The sequence below is a fragment of the Zootoca vivipara genome, chromosome 17 (assembly GCF_963506605.1).
Source record: "Zootoca vivipara chromosome 17, rZooViv1.1, whole genome shotgun sequence".
NCBI classification, from domain to species: domain Eukaryota; kingdom Metazoa; phylum Chordata; class Lepidosauria; order Squamata; family Lacertidae; genus Zootoca; species Zootoca vivipara.
In genome coordinates this window covers 5,244,667-5,263,484 of record NC_083292.1, presented here as the reverse complement: position 1 = coordinate 5,263,484, position 18,818 = coordinate 5,244,667, and the positions used below count along the sequence as shown (strand labels likewise).

General features: G+C 42.1%; 1 protein-coding gene across 2 annotated transcripts in view; it reads right to left on the bottom strand.

The window, feature by feature from the left end:
• MLXIP (MLX interacting protein) overlaps positions 1-18,818 on the bottom strand; it is a 58,078-nt gene that overhangs the window by 37,917 nt on the left and 1,343 nt on the right. The gene's annotated exons all lie outside the window — the stretch shown is intronic.

Below are 18,818 nucleotides of genomic sequence, written 5' to 3'. Positions count from 1 at the left end.
TAACACAACTTTTCCTTCTCCTTCTGACACAATACCTCTCAGCCTCCTGGCTCTTACCTAGGGCACCACCCATCCACCTTGGCTCTCACCCAGAGTCTAAATGAGTTCAAAGATCACCCACAAGATCTCACAACAGACAGGTGTCATGGAACGTGGTGGCCTCACCCTAGGTTGCCCACAGCTATGACCTACTCAGCACTGTCAGTTCCAAGCTACAGAAAATTTGGATTGGTGGGTTTCCCAGGGGGTCCAAAGGATGGCAAATAGGGCACCCATCCACTCCCAGTTCTCTGTCCATGCACATCTCTCCTCTTCCAGTTGTCTATTAAAAAAGCCATAACAAATGGCCCCTTATGCCTGACCCTACTCCCTGCTCAACAGTACATTATCACATGTTAACACCCTTAACTGCACCTTAATTATAGCTGATGGTTTATTTTATAATATCTACATTATGTGAATAATTTATGTTATATAATAAACATATATATAGAAAGTGCAGTATATTGGTTTTAAAAAGAAAACTAGCAACTCATTTCTTCTTAGTATGCTAGTTTTTATCTGCAGACATGGGGAAGTGTGAAAAAGTGATTATCTCCCACCTGTAAATCTGAAGTGGTACAGTGCATTCAACCATGTTGGCATCTACATTCTGCATGTAGAAAATGCAGCCAACTAATTTTATTCTGGCACTGAGTCACTGGTAAATCCTTGTAGGAGATGAGTGGTGTCTTTTTGTTCAATTCCTAGTTGGAACTTGGTCATAAAACCGTTAAGTGGTGATATCCATATTCTGCTACACTAACCAGACTTTTACAACAATTAATCTGAATGCACAATAATAAAACTGAGCAACTTAACACTCCTAAACCTAATTCTCAATACACATTCAATTACCTAGCCTTTTTCAGTTCAACTGAACTAAACAAACCAGTTTCGACAACGGCTCACACTTTCTCCACATTTCTTTTTTCTTAAAGAAAATTAATCTAATCTCTTTTGTGGGAAACTGGACGCGTGAATTCAGCTCTCTTCAAGCCAAAACTAACAATATTTTCTCAAACAAAGGTTCATTCAGAGCATCAGATAAGAACGCTCACTTATTGTGCTGTGGAGCAAAACGGCAGACATGCAGGACAAAAACATTCCTGTATTGAGCCAATAAGAATTGTTATTTCCCTCCTGTCTGGGCGGCTTCAATGAAGTCCAAACTCACCCACTGACTTGTTTGTATACAGTTTTCAAAATGGCTAGAAAGCAAATCCCCAACTGCAGTTGAAAGCTTCAGGCACAGCCATCGGCTCACATCAAGAAAGGACACATTTAACTCTGGCCTGGTGCTCTATTGCCACAAGGAGGAAAGAGCTAAATTGGAGATCACATTTAAGCGTGTTTTTGCAATCTTATTCCCCTTACCCAGTGGTTCCCAACAGGTGGTCCGGGGACCCCCAGGGGTCCGCGAGCTATGCCAGAGGGGTTCGCAAGATACTATTAGAATAAAAAATATATTAAATATATTTCGTATGATAAGATTTTTTGTTTTGGCCGCTTCCTGCATGAGCAGAGTCTAGCGCAAAGCTAGAATTAGATAGAGGCAGTAGTTCTGCTGTATGCCGTTAGGTGGCGCTTTACAAACGCTACTGTTTTGCAAAGAGGCAGCGCACGCATTCTACTAACGCTCACCTCCCCAAGATGCTTTGCGCGCGTCGGCTTCATTTGTGCGCTACTGCGCAGGTACCCTGTCTTCTCCATTCCCCTCCCTCCTCCCTGGCACGTGCTGCCTCTTTGCAAAACAGTAGTGTTTGTAAACAAAGCGTTGTTTTTCGCGGAAGCTACAGTTCGCGTAGTTAAAAATGGACCGTTGGTTAAAAAGTGGTTTGTTAAAATGACAAAGGCCTACAGATGAAGAGGAAGATAATGCATTTGATGTTCAAGCAAGTCAGTCAGTGACTCTCGAACCTTGCATCAGCACGCAAGGACTACAAGAAACTTGGAGATAAGGCAATGAAAAAGATCCTTCCATTTGCAACCACATATCGGTGTGAGCAAGCATTTTCTCCCATGTGTTTCATGAAAAACAAAAATAGGAATCGGCTCGACATGCAGTCGGATTTCAGAGTGAAAGTTTCAAGTTTGGAACCTAATATTTCAGAAATAATAGACTCAAAGGACAGATTTAACTCATCTCATTAAGAACTGAAAATTAAAACTAACTGTATACTGATGGAGTACTCTGTTGTAACTGTAAAAAACGTATATATATAAAATATAAAAAGACTCTTAATTTGGCTCTCACTTTTTAATTTTAGGATTAGGAATTAATGGGGGTCCTTGTCACAATAGCGGCTCGATGAGGGGTCCTCGAGAAAATTTTGTTGGGAACCCCTGCCCTTACCAATAGGAGTGGTTGAGGTCTTGTGAGACTTGCTGAAGCCAATCAGGAGTGTGTACAGTGCCTTTTATCACTCTGTGGTCGTACTCTAGCTGTGACCCTACCTGCATAGAGACAGGCTGGCTTTGGTAATCCAGTCTCTGGAATTGTGCACATCATTGTGGCACCATAAAGACTTAAGGTACATCCCCCTCCCCCCACATGTTTTTTGTTATTAATGAGCTGCCGAGCTTCCTGTGTCAGTTATGGATGTTGTTTGCTCTGCTTTTATGGTGCCGTGTTTCTCACATTTTAAGACGTGCCTATAAAATAAGCCATGGCATGATTTTCTCAAGGCAATAAAATATAAGGCATCCCCCCAAAATAAGACATTCTGGGGTACTGGTACTATACTGTGCTGGGAGCAGGTCCGGATGGCGCTTCCGTAAGGAACAGGAAAAGGAAGATGCCTGTCCTTGCCGGAAGCGGATGCGCAACATGCGCCGCGTGGAGCTCAGATGGAGCGGGAGCCGGCAAAAGCTGCAGCACGCCCCGCGCCGAGCCCCAACCCAGCAGGACCCTGCGCGACCCGCAGCTCACGCTTTGCCGAGCCCCGACTGAGTGGGAGCCGGCAAAGCGCGTGCTGCTGCCTTTGCCGGCTCCCGCTCAGTTGGGGCTCGGCGTGGCGCGCGCTGCTGCCCTTACCGGGTCCTGCTGAGTCGGGAGCCAACGGAGCGGGAGCCGGCAAAGGCAACAGTGCGCGCTTTGCCGAGCTCCAACCCGGCGGGACGCGGCAAGAGCTGCAGCACGCACCACGCTGAGCCCCGACCTGGTGGCGGGACCCAGCAGCGTGCCCTGCTGAAGCGCCAACAAAGCGCCCAGCAGCGCAGCAGCAGCAGCCAGTTCTGGGCGCCAGGCCGCAGCAGGAAGAGGAGGTAATTTTAAAAAAATAAGACACCCCCGAAAATAAGCCATAGGCTTATTTTCTTAAGTAAAATAAATATAAGACGGTGTCTTAAAATGTGAGAAACACGGTATTATGTATTTATACTGATGTTTTAATGTGTTATAAGCAGCAGCAGTAGTGATAGCTATTATTATAATAAGAAGTAACTGAAGAACCTGCAATGGAAGACTGCAACATATGCCGTGTTTCTCCAAAAATAAGACACTGTCTTATATTTATTTTTCCTCAAAAAAAAACACATGGTGGCTTATTTTCAGGGGATGTCTTGTTTTTTTATTAAGTATGGTACAGTAGTTTAACCTACAAGGTTAAACTGCCTATCACTATGACTTATTTTCAGGGTATGGCTTATTTTTTTGGAGTATGGCATATTTTCGGGGTATGGCTTATTTTCGGAGAAACACAGTAACTGCAATCATCAATGCTATGACTGACTCAGAACAAGAACAACTATCCCTTTGGAAACCCATATTTTGAAGCAACCTGATGAGATTGAATTGTTATTTTTTTTATTCCTATGGCAGACGGAGTGGAAGAGAGCTCTGCCATATGGACACTTTTATTTGGCAGTGCCATAATTTCTTCCATATATTTGACAAGCTGGTGGGGTGTAAGGATAGGGAGCAGAGAGGATGCCCTGGAAGAATTTTATATTTATCTCACTTCCTGCCTCTAAAAATAACCTTTGTAATACCTCCACCCAGTGCTTTCCCCCCAGAAAAATAGGTGCTGGTACTCACCACGAAGTTGTTATAGTAAGTGCCACACTTTTTAACAACAAAAAACAGAGGTGCTGGTACTGTGTACCCTTGAATACCCCCAGAAAAAAAGCAATGCCTGTACTCCTTCCTTCTCTGAACTACTTCCATTCTCCTAATCTTGCTAGAGCTTCAGGAGTGTGGAAGAGGATGAAGGTTTAAGTGAGGTGAAACAGAAGTCTGTGTGGAGCTGGTTTAACACAGAGCACTGGACTGCAAAGGAACGTTACAAGAGATCAGATACAACTGGGAGCAAACTCTTGACCTCCTTTAAGTTATCAAGGGTTCCTTTATTCCTTTTATTGTGGCTGGGATGGACACGAACAGAGGGGACGACATAGCTCTGCCACTGTTACCATAACAAGTTGCAGTTAACATGCTCAGCTGCACTTGTGTTTGCCCCACCTAAAAAGTTCAGCCAGGGGCAAGAAGACACCAGCTGGCTACAACAAATGAGCATGGAAGATGGGACAGGGAACTGGATTGGAGTTCAAAATCCCAGTTCAACATGGGCTAAACTGGGACACACTTATTTGTCAGTTTGTAAAATTGTGACTAAAATACGACCCTAGTCACAGGGGTGGTTGCAAGAGACACCTGACTTTAAAATGCAAAGCCAATCTGGTTTAGCGAGTACAGTGGTACCTCGGAAGTCGAACGGAATCCGTTCCGGAATTCTGTTTGACTTCTAAAACATTCGGAAACCAAGGCACGACTTCTGATTGGCCGCAGGAAGGCATGTCAGACGTTCGGGTTCCAAAGAACATTCGCAAACCAAAACACTCACTTCTGGGTTTGCGGCATTCAGGAGTCAAAATGTTGACTCGCAAGGTACGACTGTACAAAGAAATGGAAGATTTCAGAAAATTCAGCTTCTCTCCTGCCAATGGTATTGCAAAGACTGGGAAGATTCACCTGTCAAAATTAACTCAGCTATTCAACTACTGTATTGTATATACAGGAGCCCTGTTATCCTAAAGATGCGAGAACTGCTTAACAATGTGATGTGAGTCATAATTCCGGCTGAAGTTGAAGCATTTCCAAAAATAACTGCCAAGCTGGAAGTGCCACCTTATGGTTCCTTCCAAGTATTAAAAATGACCACCCAAACCAAGTAATGGGTGCTGGCAAATAATCAAATGCTTTGGGATTCTGGGGGATTCCAAATTCTGCAAAGCCTTCAAGTCTAAGCAGCAACTCCAGGTTGAGATGGTGTTTCGTTTATCAGCAAAGCTGACCAAGCTGGCTCTTGTGGAGTACCTCAAAGGAACCTTATTCCAATTATTTATTAGCCTGTCTCTTACCCTAGATGAACAGGAGCTTGGGGAAGGTATACTGACTTCATAGAACAGTGAGCTAAATTACCACATACAACAGGTGGAGAAACCTGAAGCTAGGCTCTTCTGTCACCAAGGATAATGTAGCATTCCCCACACAACATGACAGGCCTATAAATACCCTGAAGACTACAAGGTTCTTATTCTAAACAGTCTCTTCGGTGTTCCAGAAAAGAGCATTTTGGAGAACCAGCTCACCTCTCCCACGCTGATCCTGTCCACAATGCAAAAACAGTCCTTCAGTTACAACTCAAAAGCTCATCAACAGCACCTGTTTACTGTTGAAAGCATTAAACTGAACAGAAACCAGGCAAAACATGAATCACAGAAAAAGTTAGTCTAGTTAGTCTAGAATAATTATAATAAGTTAGTCAAGAATATAAACGCAGGAAACCTTGTGAAGGCCAAAAGACCTCTTTCATAACTTAAACAGGATTTGCAACAAGTTAAAATGAGATAAATTTTCAAAATGACCTGTGTCACAGCAGCCAGATTTTAAAAGTATGTCCTAAGTATGTGTTATCTGAATTCTAAAAGTATGTGTTATCTGAATACTAGAAGGTCCTTAGAAAGCAAAAGCAAACATCTCTCTATTTAAAATTCATATCACTGGCTGCAGAAAAATCACAGCACTTGCTTATAAAGCTAAAGGGACCCCTGCCCTGACTATTAGGTCCAGCCATGACCGACTCTGGGGTTGCGGCGCTCATCTTGCATTATTGGCCAAGGGAGCCGGCGTACAGCTTCCAGGTCATGTGGCCAGCATGACAAAGCTGCTTCTGGCGAACCAGAGCAGCACACGGAAACACTGTTTACCTTCCCGCTGTAGCGGTACCTATTTATCTACGTGCACTTTGACGTGCTTTTGAACTGCTAGGTTGGCAGGAGTTGGGACTGAACAACAGGAGCTCACCCCGTAGCGGGGACTCAAACCGCCAACCTTCTGATCGGCACTTGCTTATAGAGCAGCCCTTCTATGGAGGGTAAGGAATGTCTTTTAAAATGCTTTGCATGTTTGGCTTGCCTCATCATATTTGCCACTCCTGTGTTGGCCAACAAGGCCTGAAAAAGCCACGTGAGTTCCTGGTTATTTAAGGGCACGTAGCAGAGGGAGGCACCATCCTTTTGGCACCTCTTGCTGTCCTGCAGTTTGAAGTTTCCCAATTTATCCTCAGCAGTGGATCTGGGGTGCCATTAAGGGGAGTGAAGTTTCACACTGATGGATCTGACCTATATGGGACAATCCATCTGGGGGTTCCCAAGAAGACTGGATAAGACCAGGAAATGGCAGCAAATAGGATTTTAAAATCATCCTAGCATGGAGATTTTTCAGTCCCCCAAACCTTTCCACAGGAAAGCTTTTGCATCACCATCTCTCTAAGCAGCACAAGAAATAGTATTTTACTGGACCAGACTCGGCTGATGAGAAAAATAATTGTTTCAGATACATAGAAGTCTTCTTCTAAGGCAGATTTGCAAAGGTTTTTTCATATGTATATTTTTAAAATGCTTTCCAGTTCATAGCTCATGAGTTTAGCCACTACACACTTCACCAAAATTGGAAAATTGGAAAAATTGAGTCTACCTGGAAACAGATACAGGCTATTTTCTCCCATACCCTGATTCATGTCAGGAGTGGAAATAAATGTAGGAATGGATTATGTTGAAAATGAACAGCTGCTGCAGGTTTATAAAAGACAATTAGGTCAGCTTGATGGCTTCTCTAGGAATCTAATGATATGCATATACATGCATGCATACACACACACACACACACACACACACATCATAGGTCAAGAACAGCTGCTCCTGATCCTTTAAGAGCAACCTCTGATCATCAAGACAAAATGTATGGTGCAAATGCAATTGAAATACTCACCGTTCTGGTCATCTCACTTCAAAAAAGGATATTGTAGAGTTGGAAAAGGTTTAGAAAAGGACAACCAAAATTTTCAAGGGGATGGGGAAGATCCCCTATGCGGAAAGGGCTTAAAGGTAAAGGGACGAGCGCCGAAACCTGGAAGTAACCCGTTCCGGTACTTCTGGGTTCGGCACGGAGTGCAACCCGAAAACGCGTAACCTGGAGCGTTCGCAACCCAAGGTATGACTGTAATGTTACTGCAGTAATCATGTACCTACAGCATCTTAAGAGTTAACACAAAGCTGGCTGTAGTCTTCATTTTCCACTTTGAGCAGCTGTACATAGCCAAAGTCAAAAGCATCTCATCTAAACATTTATCCATATTCCGTAGACTGATGCCAAAAGAGATGAAACGAAGAAAACAATGAAAAAGAGGGGGCCAGCACACTGGAGAAAACATGAACCATCTCATCCAAAGACACAAACTAGCAAAAAACAAAAGAAAGAAACAAAAACCCTTCATATAATTATTCTCTTACTGAAGACTATATTCTCTTGCTCATATAGAGTAACAGAATAATATATTTGTAGAGTTGGAAGAATTGATGCTTTTGAATTATGGTGCTGGAGGAGACTCTTGAGAGTCCCATGGACTGCAAGAAGATCAAACCTATCCATTCTGAAGGAAATCAGCCCTGAGTGCTCACTGGAAGGACAGATCGTGAAGCTGAGGCTCCAATACTTTGGCCACCTCATGAGAAGAGAAGACTCCCTGGAAAAGACCCTGATGTTGGGAAAGATGGAGGGCACAAGGAGAAGGGTACAACAGAGGATGAGATGGTTGGACAGTGTTCACGAAGCCACCAACATGAGTCTGACCAAACTGCGGGAGGCAGTGCAAGACAGGAGTGCCTGGCGTCCTCTGGTCCATGGGGTCATGAGGAGTTGGACACGACTAAATGACTAAACAACAAGAGTTGGAAAGGGCCCGGAGTGTCATCAAGTCCAACACCCTGTAATGCATGACAGATGCTTAAAAACCTCCTAGGAAGGAAAGTCCACCACCTTACAATGAACAAAAGTGTCATTCCGTAGTGTCTCTCCTGTTTTGGGGGGGTGAAAGCCATACCTGATTGACAAACCATGTTGCATGAAAAGTAGTGCTCCCCCACCACCACTTCAGCGTTCTTGTTGCAAAGTATCAAGTGTGTCTATAAGTATTATGTCCAAATCTGTGTGATCCAGGTTTGAAAGAGGTCCACATCTAGGCACTTCCAATGTCTCGTGATTACTAACTTTGCAGCTGTTAACAAGTGTAAAATTAAATTCTTATTAATTAAATTCTTGGGGTTGATAATTAAGCAGTACCACTTTGGGGTCCAAAAGGATCTTTTGTTTTATAACCTGATTTATCAAATGTTGAACTTTTCCCCGAAACCTTCTAGCATTTATTATTATAACTAGAAATTTTTTTATTAACATTTAAATTGCTTGGGAGAAAATATAAGTAAAGTACTAATTGCTGCTCATATGAAAGATTTTTTTGTAAATGTATGAATGATATTTTACACCATATTAAAAAAAACAATTAAGAAGTTGTCTCAGGATAATGGTTGATGTTGAAAAATTTACACAGATTATTTACATTTATTTTTGAAATGTGATTCCTAGTTTTCAGTGGTTTGTGTTGCATTAGTATTAAACAGATGACTGGCTATATCCCAAATGAACCAACTGGAATACCAACTGGAATACTATTGAATTATTTGGAATGATGTCTGGATAGTACAAATGTTGAGATGGTTACTAACATATTGGCAGTGGCAAAAATGTTAATTCCCAAGTACAGGAAGAAGAAAAGTACGGTAGCTTTATCAGAATGCTTGATGGGATACAGCTATAGTATATAAACATATGATATTTGGGTTCAGGATTTTCTACAGATAAAGATCAATTTGTAAAGAAATTGTCACTCTTTATCAATTTTTTAAAAATGATATCATTTTGTGATGAAGTGCAATGTTGCTTTCATTAGTTTAATGAACTGTTTGGTTGATGGGTTAAGCAAACCAATATATTTAAATAACGTGATGAATTATTTAGAGTTTTTTTATTTCTCTTTTTCATTGTTCTCTTATAAGAAATGTTATATTGTTTTATATACTGTATTTCATTACCATTTTATTATTGCAAACAACTGTGGGGCCAAATGATGAGAGCGGTCTTTACATTTCTTAAATACGTAGGTAAGTGCTACAAAGGTGTTTGGAAACTTGTGTAACAGGCAGGTAGATTTGTCAAAGGCATGGCTTCAAGCATCTGCTGAGTGGTGAAAACCACATTTGTGGCTGGCGTTCATCTACCGTAAAGAAGACATACAAATGCTCAGAAGGGACGCCTTGAAATAGCTGCTCTAAATGGAACATCAGGCCTCAGCATGAAAAGTCTCCAACCTGGAGCCATTCTTCAGCCACTGGGACAGAACAGAGTGATGAGAAGTCAAGTGCTGCCTCACTTAGCACATCAAAGCAGTTTGCCTTATCAAGTGGCACTTAACTACCCTACAATGTGGCTGAGTGCTGGTGAAAGGAGTGCAGTGCAGTCAGTCCGCTTGTGCCCATGACTGGCTCCCAGGCAGCCAGCAGAGAGGTGATGGAATCAAGCTGCAAGCATTGACACCTCTGACAAGCTTGAGAAAAGGAGCTGCCATCCACTTGTCTGCTTAACAAAGGCCACGTAAAAGGATTATAAATGCAAACTTTCCCTTTGCAGACAAACTTCGGATTTCATGAGACTTCCAGCTTTGCAGCCAGCTTTTGATGTGGAAGCAGGGGTGCTTTTGAAAAGATTTTTGGTCTAGTACAGAGCAAAATTAACAAAATAACAGATGCAGCTGTCGTTTGTTAGCATAGGATTGCTAGAACACCAAAGGCAAATCTTGAGCAATATTATGGCTGACAGGCAAACTACATATTACATCAGGGGTGGGGAGCAGCTGACCTCTCTGAGATGACCCCTTCCATCTCTACAGTTCTATGACCATGGTGGCAGAGACTGAGGGAAGCTAGAGTCCAACAGCATCTGGAAGGCCACAGATTCCTGACAACTGCATATAACAGACTTCCAACTATTCTATTTCAAATGAAGAGAAACCTTGGAAGGCTGCAATTTTGAGCTAAGGAACAGCAGGTGGACTGGAAGAACTAGGCTTTCCTCCCTGGCCATTTCTCCCCATTCATATATGAAGGCAGCCCTGCTTAGCGAAATGTTAAATGTTTGATGTTTTATCGTGTTTCTACTATTCTGATGGGAGCCGTCCAGAGTCACTGGGGAAACCCAGCCAGATGGGCAGGATATAAATGTTGTTGTTGTTGTTGTTGTTGTTGTTGTTGTTGTTGTTGTTGTTACTACTACTACTACTACTACTACTATTTCCTGCCAATGAATTTTAGATGGATGTCAACAAGTGTAATTGTGCATCTGAAACCCCGTGTTTTCTCTCAATTGTGGCTTTTTACCGAATGATAAGCTTTGCAAGAGAGAAACTGTAGGAAAAGCTCAAGGAGAGCTCCTGTAAATGCTTCAGCAATGTGAATTTGGGAAGGGATCAGCAGCAAGTGGGCGGAGGAGGGGAGGTGGAGAAAAGAGAAGAGATTTAACATCTATTTACAGACAACTGTTTGTTTTGGGTTGGTTAAGTCTGAGATGGTAAAGTTTAAGAAGTTTAAGAAGTCCTTACTTAAAGAATGCAATGCAGACCTCACAGCCTTTGTTGACCTGCTGCTAGGGACACAGCCCATTTAGTATTGTGAACTTCTTGCCTTGGTTTGTTTTGGCATAGCAGCACAATCCACAAGCACCCTATCAAGAGCAACACTTCTCTGCCATTGGGAGAGAGATCAGGCAGTTCTGTCAGCACACAGGCAGGTGCTTTCACAAAGAATTCCAACTAAGAACATATGCAGATTTTACATGAAAATGTTAGCTATCAGATCCTATACCCACAGAAGTGTCTCTCTAACTACCCATTTTGGCTTTACAGCGGTGCCTCGCAAGATGAATTTAATTCGTTCCGCGAGTCAATTCGTTTTGCGAAAAATGCATCTTGAGAATCGTGGTTTCCCATAGGAATGCACTGAAAATTCTTTTTTCTTTTTGCCCACAGGAACACATTAATTAAATTTCAATGCATTCCTATGGGAAACTGTGATTTGCAAGATGAATTTTTCGCAAAACGAATTCGTCTTGCAAGTCACCATCAGATCGCAAGACACATTCGTCTTGCGAAAAAATCATCTTGTGAGGTACCACTGTATTTCTGTTAAATAAATCAAGGCACGGTGTAATAGTAATCATCTGTGTAGCTACAGAAATAGATGTGCCTATATTGTCACAATATGCTAGTATTGACAGAGCCCTCCTCCCAGAAGGAAATGCAAAAAATTGCCTGCTAATAGTTCTGGGAAATAACTATTGCACAAGCAGGAAAGAAAACACTTGGAACAGCCCCAGCAATGCAAAATGGAACTCAGCAAAAGCAAACCCAGTGGTACCAGTCTTTGGGGGCAGAAGTCCAAGACCCTACTTAGGAGAATGAGCAGGTGGGACCCCAAACACAGCAAGGATGACATTTTGGAGTAGGTGAAGTCAGCATTCAAAATTCCCCAGGCGCACTTTGTAACCAAAACAAGATGCCCGGGCCTGACATCTCCACCATCTGGGGGTGCATGCCTGGGGATCCTTGGATCTTGAATGTTCTCACACACTAGCAACACATCCTGTAGAATTTTATCCATTATATTTTATCTGCACAATCATAATGAATTTCAGGAATGAAAAAGTTGTATTGAGAAATATAACTTTTGAGTCGTCTGGCCAAAAATGGGAATGAGGCATTCCATTTTGGTGACTTGCTGCCTAGCTTATATATCTGAGTTTCTAACACTTGTGAAGTAATATCCACCTATTATCTGAAGAGTGGCATTCCAATAAGGCAATCAAGTCCAAAGTCTAAAATTACCTAACGGCACCATTTTCATTTACTACTGTTTTCATTTTATACTGTAGTCTAAAAACAGGTGGGCTCTGGAATGAAATGGAATGAAAAGCTCCTCTAGAAGCCAACATGTCCATTACAGCGGATATAACAGCTTCAATAAACAATGTTGTGATTCCTGTGTTATGCAACTTTTTCCTTTTCAAGCAGCCACTTCATCCACAGGTAGGATACTGCTCAGAATTTTGATCCTGTGTTCACATGCCAAGGATTCAATCCCATCAAGCTCAGGAGGACTTGGTTCCATGTAAAAGGTAAAGGACCCCTGGATGGTTAAGTCCAGTCAAATGTGACTATGGAGTTGCAGCGCTCATCTCGCTTTCAGGCTGAGGGAGCCGACGTTTGTCCACAGACAGCTTTCCAGGTCATGTGGCCAGCAGGACCAAACCACTTCTGGCACAACGGAACACTGTGACGAAAGCCAGAGTGCACGAAAACGCTGTTTACCTTCCCGTCACAGCGGTACCTATTTATCTACTTGCACTGGCGTGCTTTCAAACTGACAGGTTGGCAGGAGCTGGGACAGAGTAACGGGAGCTCACAACCATTGTGTGGATTCAAATCGCCGACCTTCCAATTGGCAAGCCCAAGAGGTTCATTGGTTTAGACCACAATACCACCTTGGTTCCATCTAAAGAAGCATAGAAACAGGATGTGTATAAGGTACCTAGAGTGCAGGCTGAATTCCTACTTTAGGATTCTCTGGATGATCGGGCTGCAAGGAATTCAGGCATGGAACTATCGATACCACTTCATCCGAGGCAGGATGTAAACTGATTATCCAGTGCATGACTCTGTTCTACACAGGACCTTCTGTACATAAAGCATTTTCAACAAATGGGTGTCCAACCTGTCGATGAAGATCCTTGAATGAGATTATGCACTGTCTCTAGGAGGCTTAGCCCATTGATGAACTGCTCTTACAGAAGGACACAATTTCTACTGTTTAATGGAAAACAATCTTTCTGAAGCATACAACCATTTCTTCTTTTTCACTGTTGCCTCTTCTTGGACCCTAAACCATGGAAACACAGGTCTTTTCATTTCACATGCACCATAAACAAGTCCATACTTCCAGCTCTGTAGGAACAGAGAAAAGGGACTGACCCACAACTGGATGAGACAACTAAAGAATCCCAATATTCTTTGGTGAGAGATTGGTACGGTAGGTACAAATGCACCAAAAATAAATAAATGCAACATTAAGGCTGATGCTTGCTTGGCATAGACTCCGACCACTGCAAGGTAGAATCATACATCAAAAACGTAATATGAACAGTGCAATCAATTTTCTTTCCTTTTAGTCCGATCTGCTGCATTCTATTATCTTTTTAAAAATATTTACAATACAAATAAAATGCTCTGCTAGTCTTTTCGGCTGCTTCCCAAACCACTTCCTGTGAAAAACTGCTCACTTCGGGGGTCTGTTAATGACAGATTAATCTCCCAGAGGTAAACTGGCTAATCAGGCAGGAAAAGCGTCAGTCAATTTTTCGAGCATTACCTTCACCTTCACCAGAAAGAGATAACAAACCACATGATCCAATGGTTGGTTTCACAGAGACCATTGTCCTCGCTTTTCTACTGCAGAATCCCCCTACTACTGTACATTTTACAGGGCTATGGTTGGGAAACTGCTCCTTTCACGGGGTAAAAGATGCAGCGTACCAAAGCCAGCCTTGTTCCTAAACTGCACACAGGGAAAGGAACAAGAAGAGACTCTTTTTTATTTTACCTACTAGCCTCAAGCTGTAGCAGCCTTACAAATAAGTTCACAAAAATTACCACACACACAAAAAATCACTAGTTCCATTATTCCACATAGTTCCAAATGCTAGTTATTTATTAACTAAAAGGAAAGGGGAAAGAGACACAATCAGCCTTTGTGATACTTCCCTACCAAACTACAGTACTTGAAAGCAATTCTTCTTTGCTCCAAGTGAGCAGCTGCATGCAAGCAAAACTATCCTACACGGCTTTCATACTGAAAACCTCCGTAAAATTAAAGACTTCAGACCAGGACTTCTATGGCCTGAAAGACTGGATTTGTTTGTACCTGATTTGGGGGGGGGAAATGTGGTATTTTCATTCTGTTTATATATTTTATTTAAGTACAGGATTCAGCTTTGACATCTACTTCCTTGGAAATTATGTAAAAATACATTTTAAAAGCATAAGCATAACCTTGAAGCTTCTGTGGGCAGCAACAACTGGGCATGACAAGTTATCAACGTTAGTTTCAGAGTCATAGACCTTTTTGCTCTGAAGCTTTTGTTTCCAAATAAAAATGTAAAGGTAGCAGAGGGAAGGAGTAAGAGAGAAGTAAATGTGCCTTTTTCTGCACACGTTCAACAAATAAAAAATTGACATGGTAATAGTTTATTACAACAATATCAGTGGTTGGTATGCAAACCTGTGAAGTGCCTGCATATCCTTACCCAGTGAATGTTGATCTATTTGAAATATTTCACCCATTTTCTAATTGCCTGGAACACCATGATAGAAGCTGCAACAGCAAATGGTCTGTCTGTACTAAGAAACTATTGTGGCCTACGCTTCTGTGGACAACAGTCCACTTCCCTAAGAAAGTGTTGTCCTGAGTGATGTGATACACACACACACACACACACAGAGAGAGAGAGAGAGAGAGAGAGAGAGAGAGAGAGAGAGAGAGAGAGAGAGAGAGAGAGAGAGTGAGTTGTGGGGGACAGAGAGGAACTGTAAACAGTATGGTTTGAATTTCATTTTCCTATGACCATGGCTATAAGCTATTAGTCTTTAAGGTGCCTCAATGCTTGTTCCCTCCCTGCTCTGCCCCCCCCCCAATATTGAGAATTGTCTGGGAAGTTATCTATTTCATTTTTTTAACCCACCCTCACAGCACTGAAATCAACAACAACAATAATAAATAATAATTTCACACATCATTTTAACCCAAAATTTAGAGGAGCTAGGTTTTGTTGATATCCTAGTCTGGGCAACCTCAACAAACAAGATTCAGAGGGCTTGCACTGATTAATCCCAGTGTTAACATCATTCCTAAAATATAACCACCAGCCACACATCTATCTTAAGCAAAGTCTCCTTAACAGATAAGATCGCCTCCAAAGCACGCAAATGGATCAACAAAGTAATTTCTGCTCGCTTTATGAAGCTGGTGCATTACTCCATTATTATAGGCTTCGGTTTGCTGCATATTCTAAAAAGAGCTTACACAAATCACAAGCAATATTTACACATCCGTGTTAAGAACAAGAAGGGAAAACATTCAACAGCAGAAAAAGTAACAATATTTTGTGTCACTTGAACATTACTTTGCCTCTAGCACTCTTTCCATAACAGGAGGAAAGGAAGTAGTTAACACAATTTCTATGCATGCATGGTTTGGGTAAATCTGAAGTTAACATAATCCTTCACAAAATATTTTGCAAGTTTTCATTAACTGAGGGAGAATCACTGTTGCAAAGCATTGTGAGACAGTGCACACCTACAGACACCTATCTAATCTGGATCAGTCACAATCTTTGATCCTGTTGTGATACTTTGATCTTTAGGCAGTGAAGGCATAGAGAAGAAAATGTCCCTGCAATACTTTGTAGAGGCAGATAAAAGACTTTCTAGGTCTCATTACTGTAGCAGATTGAATTTAGCACACAATGCACAATTTGCATACTACATTACTAGCTTAGAAAAATGTAACATGTCCCTCCTACAACAACAGGACAAATACTAGCCCACTTAGAAACAAAATTCAGCTGTAGCCCTAATAGTCCACCTGACACTGTGTTTTTGCATTATTGAAAGCAAGTTTGCTTTGTAACTCACTGTCTGGAAAGCAGCCCCACAAACTGGTCTTGAACATCAGAGCAGCCCTGCTGAATCAGGCCAAAGGTCTACCTAGTCCAGCATCCCTTTCCCCATAGTGGCCAGTAAGATGGCTTTGGGAAGCCCCCAAACAGACCATGTGTGCAACAGCACTCTCTTGCTCATGGTCCTCAGCCACTGGTATTCACACAGCCATTATGACTGTAGCCATTATCCTTCCTGAATTTCTCACGTCTCTTTTTAAAACCATCTCCATATCTTGTGGCTGCAATGTGTGAAGTTTTGCTTTTTGTCTGCTCAGAATCTCTTGCAGGAAGAGCAACTTTTATCCACTTCCTTCACACCATGCATACAGGCCTTTATAGTGGCTGCACACATTCCTTAGTTCTCTTTCTCCAGAGCCCCAAACATAAACTTTCCTTGCAAGGAAGTTCACCGGTCCCTTCACAGCCCCTTTCCACACCCTGCTTTTCTAGCTAGATTACTGGCTTATGTGCCAGCTCCAACTTCTGAAACAGACAGTCTAATGGCAGACTTTTTTAAAAAAAAGCAAGCGGACACTGTGTTTTAAAGTTATAAACAGTTTCCTCATAGTAGTATGACAACAGACCTTCTGTGTAGGGAACAGAATGCTGAACAAGACAGGCCTTGGTCTAATCCAACAGGGCAGCTCTACCATTTGTTACCACATCCAATTAGCTTAGCACAAATTTACATTGCAATGTTGAGCAAATCATGTTCCTGAGGCAAGACGAGGAGAATCGTCTAAGAAAAAACAGACTGTAGTGTAAATTCCCAAAAGTTGTTTCCATTCTCTCATGGAATTCTAGACATCTATCAACGTAGCTTTTGACACTTCAATCTCTCAGTTAAATGCATACAAAGGAGAAAGCATGGTAAAGAGAAAGCACACTCTTTTCTTGCAATGGGCAAAAGAGGAGTGGAAACCAAAACAACATGCTGACTTGAAGGAACTTAAGATTTTCCACCATAAACTTACTTTTATAGCTCTTTCTGCAAATAAGATTTGCAGTTAACTACTTTGGCTAATTTGGGGTCACACTCAAGACAATTGTTGATGCGTACTTGAAAACTGCTACCATGCAAGAGAAGACAGAATCTCACATTCTTTGCAACACAAATTCAGTACATTTTTTTAACGTCTTCTCCTACACCAGGCATCCCCAAACTGCGGCCCTCCAGATGTTTTGGCCTACAACTTCCATGATCCCTAGCTAACAGGACCAGTGGTTAGGGATGATGGGAATTGTAGTCCAAAACATCTGGAGGGCCGAAGATTGGGGATGCCTGTCCTACACTAAATCAGCCCACACTTGCCCCTCTCACAAGCCTCCAGAGCAGGCTTCCTCAACCTCAGCTGTGACCTCCACGCGTGCAATGCCTACATATATATATATATATATATATATATATATATATATATATATATATATCAATGGTGCAGAAGAATGGAAGCACAGCTTCCTGACTTTTTTCAAAACAGGGCAAATGATATCATGTGACTGAGGGCAAGGGCAATTGGCAGGCAAGGAAACGAGGTGATGATGAGGCTTCCAAGTTTTACTACTTTTTGTAACACATTAGCACAGAGGAAGTCAGAGCATGAGAAAAATAATCAGAGACTAGACTCCAACTCCCATAAGCCCTAGCTAGCAAGAGCAACAGCTGAAGATGGTGGGGGTTGCAGTCCCTGACATTCTTTGTGCAGGCAATCACAATGACCTCCTACAGCTGAAAATTTACCACTGCATGGCAACTGGTATCCATTTACAACCAATGTTTTGATACATAAGCTCTCTATGAAGCACCCTATTAATACAAAAAAGCACACTCACTCACTCAATCAGAACGAAAACAACAACAGTAGAATCACTTCCCAAGATTAGGACACCCCATGCCCAGTGCTGGCCCAGTGACATGGTTAACTCTCCTCCACAAGAGTTGCATGTAGGGCAGCAGCACACTGGACTCTGTGCTAAAGGGCTGGTATTAGAAGTTGATGCTCTCACCAACCCTACCTGCTTCATGCGCCTGCTGCACACACATCCACTCACAAGCAAGCCCCGTTATCTCCAAACAGACTTTGGTGGGCCAGCAACCATTTCTCAGCCTAGCCTACCGCACAGCTGCTCATTCAACCACTTCAACTGGCGGAACTGGCACTACTGTAGGTGCCACTTCATACTTGTTTAATGCAGCAGCACCTAAACTTTGGAACTCCCTGCCTATTGAGATCAAGCAGGTGCTTTGATCTCTGACTGCGCTCTTTGTGGAGGCTGATAAAAACACGGCTGCTTAGACAAGCCTATCTGGATGCTTAAAAAGTTGAGGTGATTTTAATCTGTTGTAGTATTTTAACTTTTGTACATTTCCACAGTAGAGTCATGAGTTTTGTCTCGATTTTACCATTTTACCTTTCGTAAACTGCTTTGCGAAAGAAAGAAAAATAACCACCGAGCAGTGCTTAAATCTTATGAGATAAATAAATAAATAAATCACCACCAGGTTGTTGTGAAGGAAGGGGAAAGAAGCATGTAGTGCCTTGGAGAAAAGGTGGCTGGAAACAAAACAACAAGCAAACTGAGGCTTGCTCTAACTAGCCAAAATAAGATCAGTAGCGGT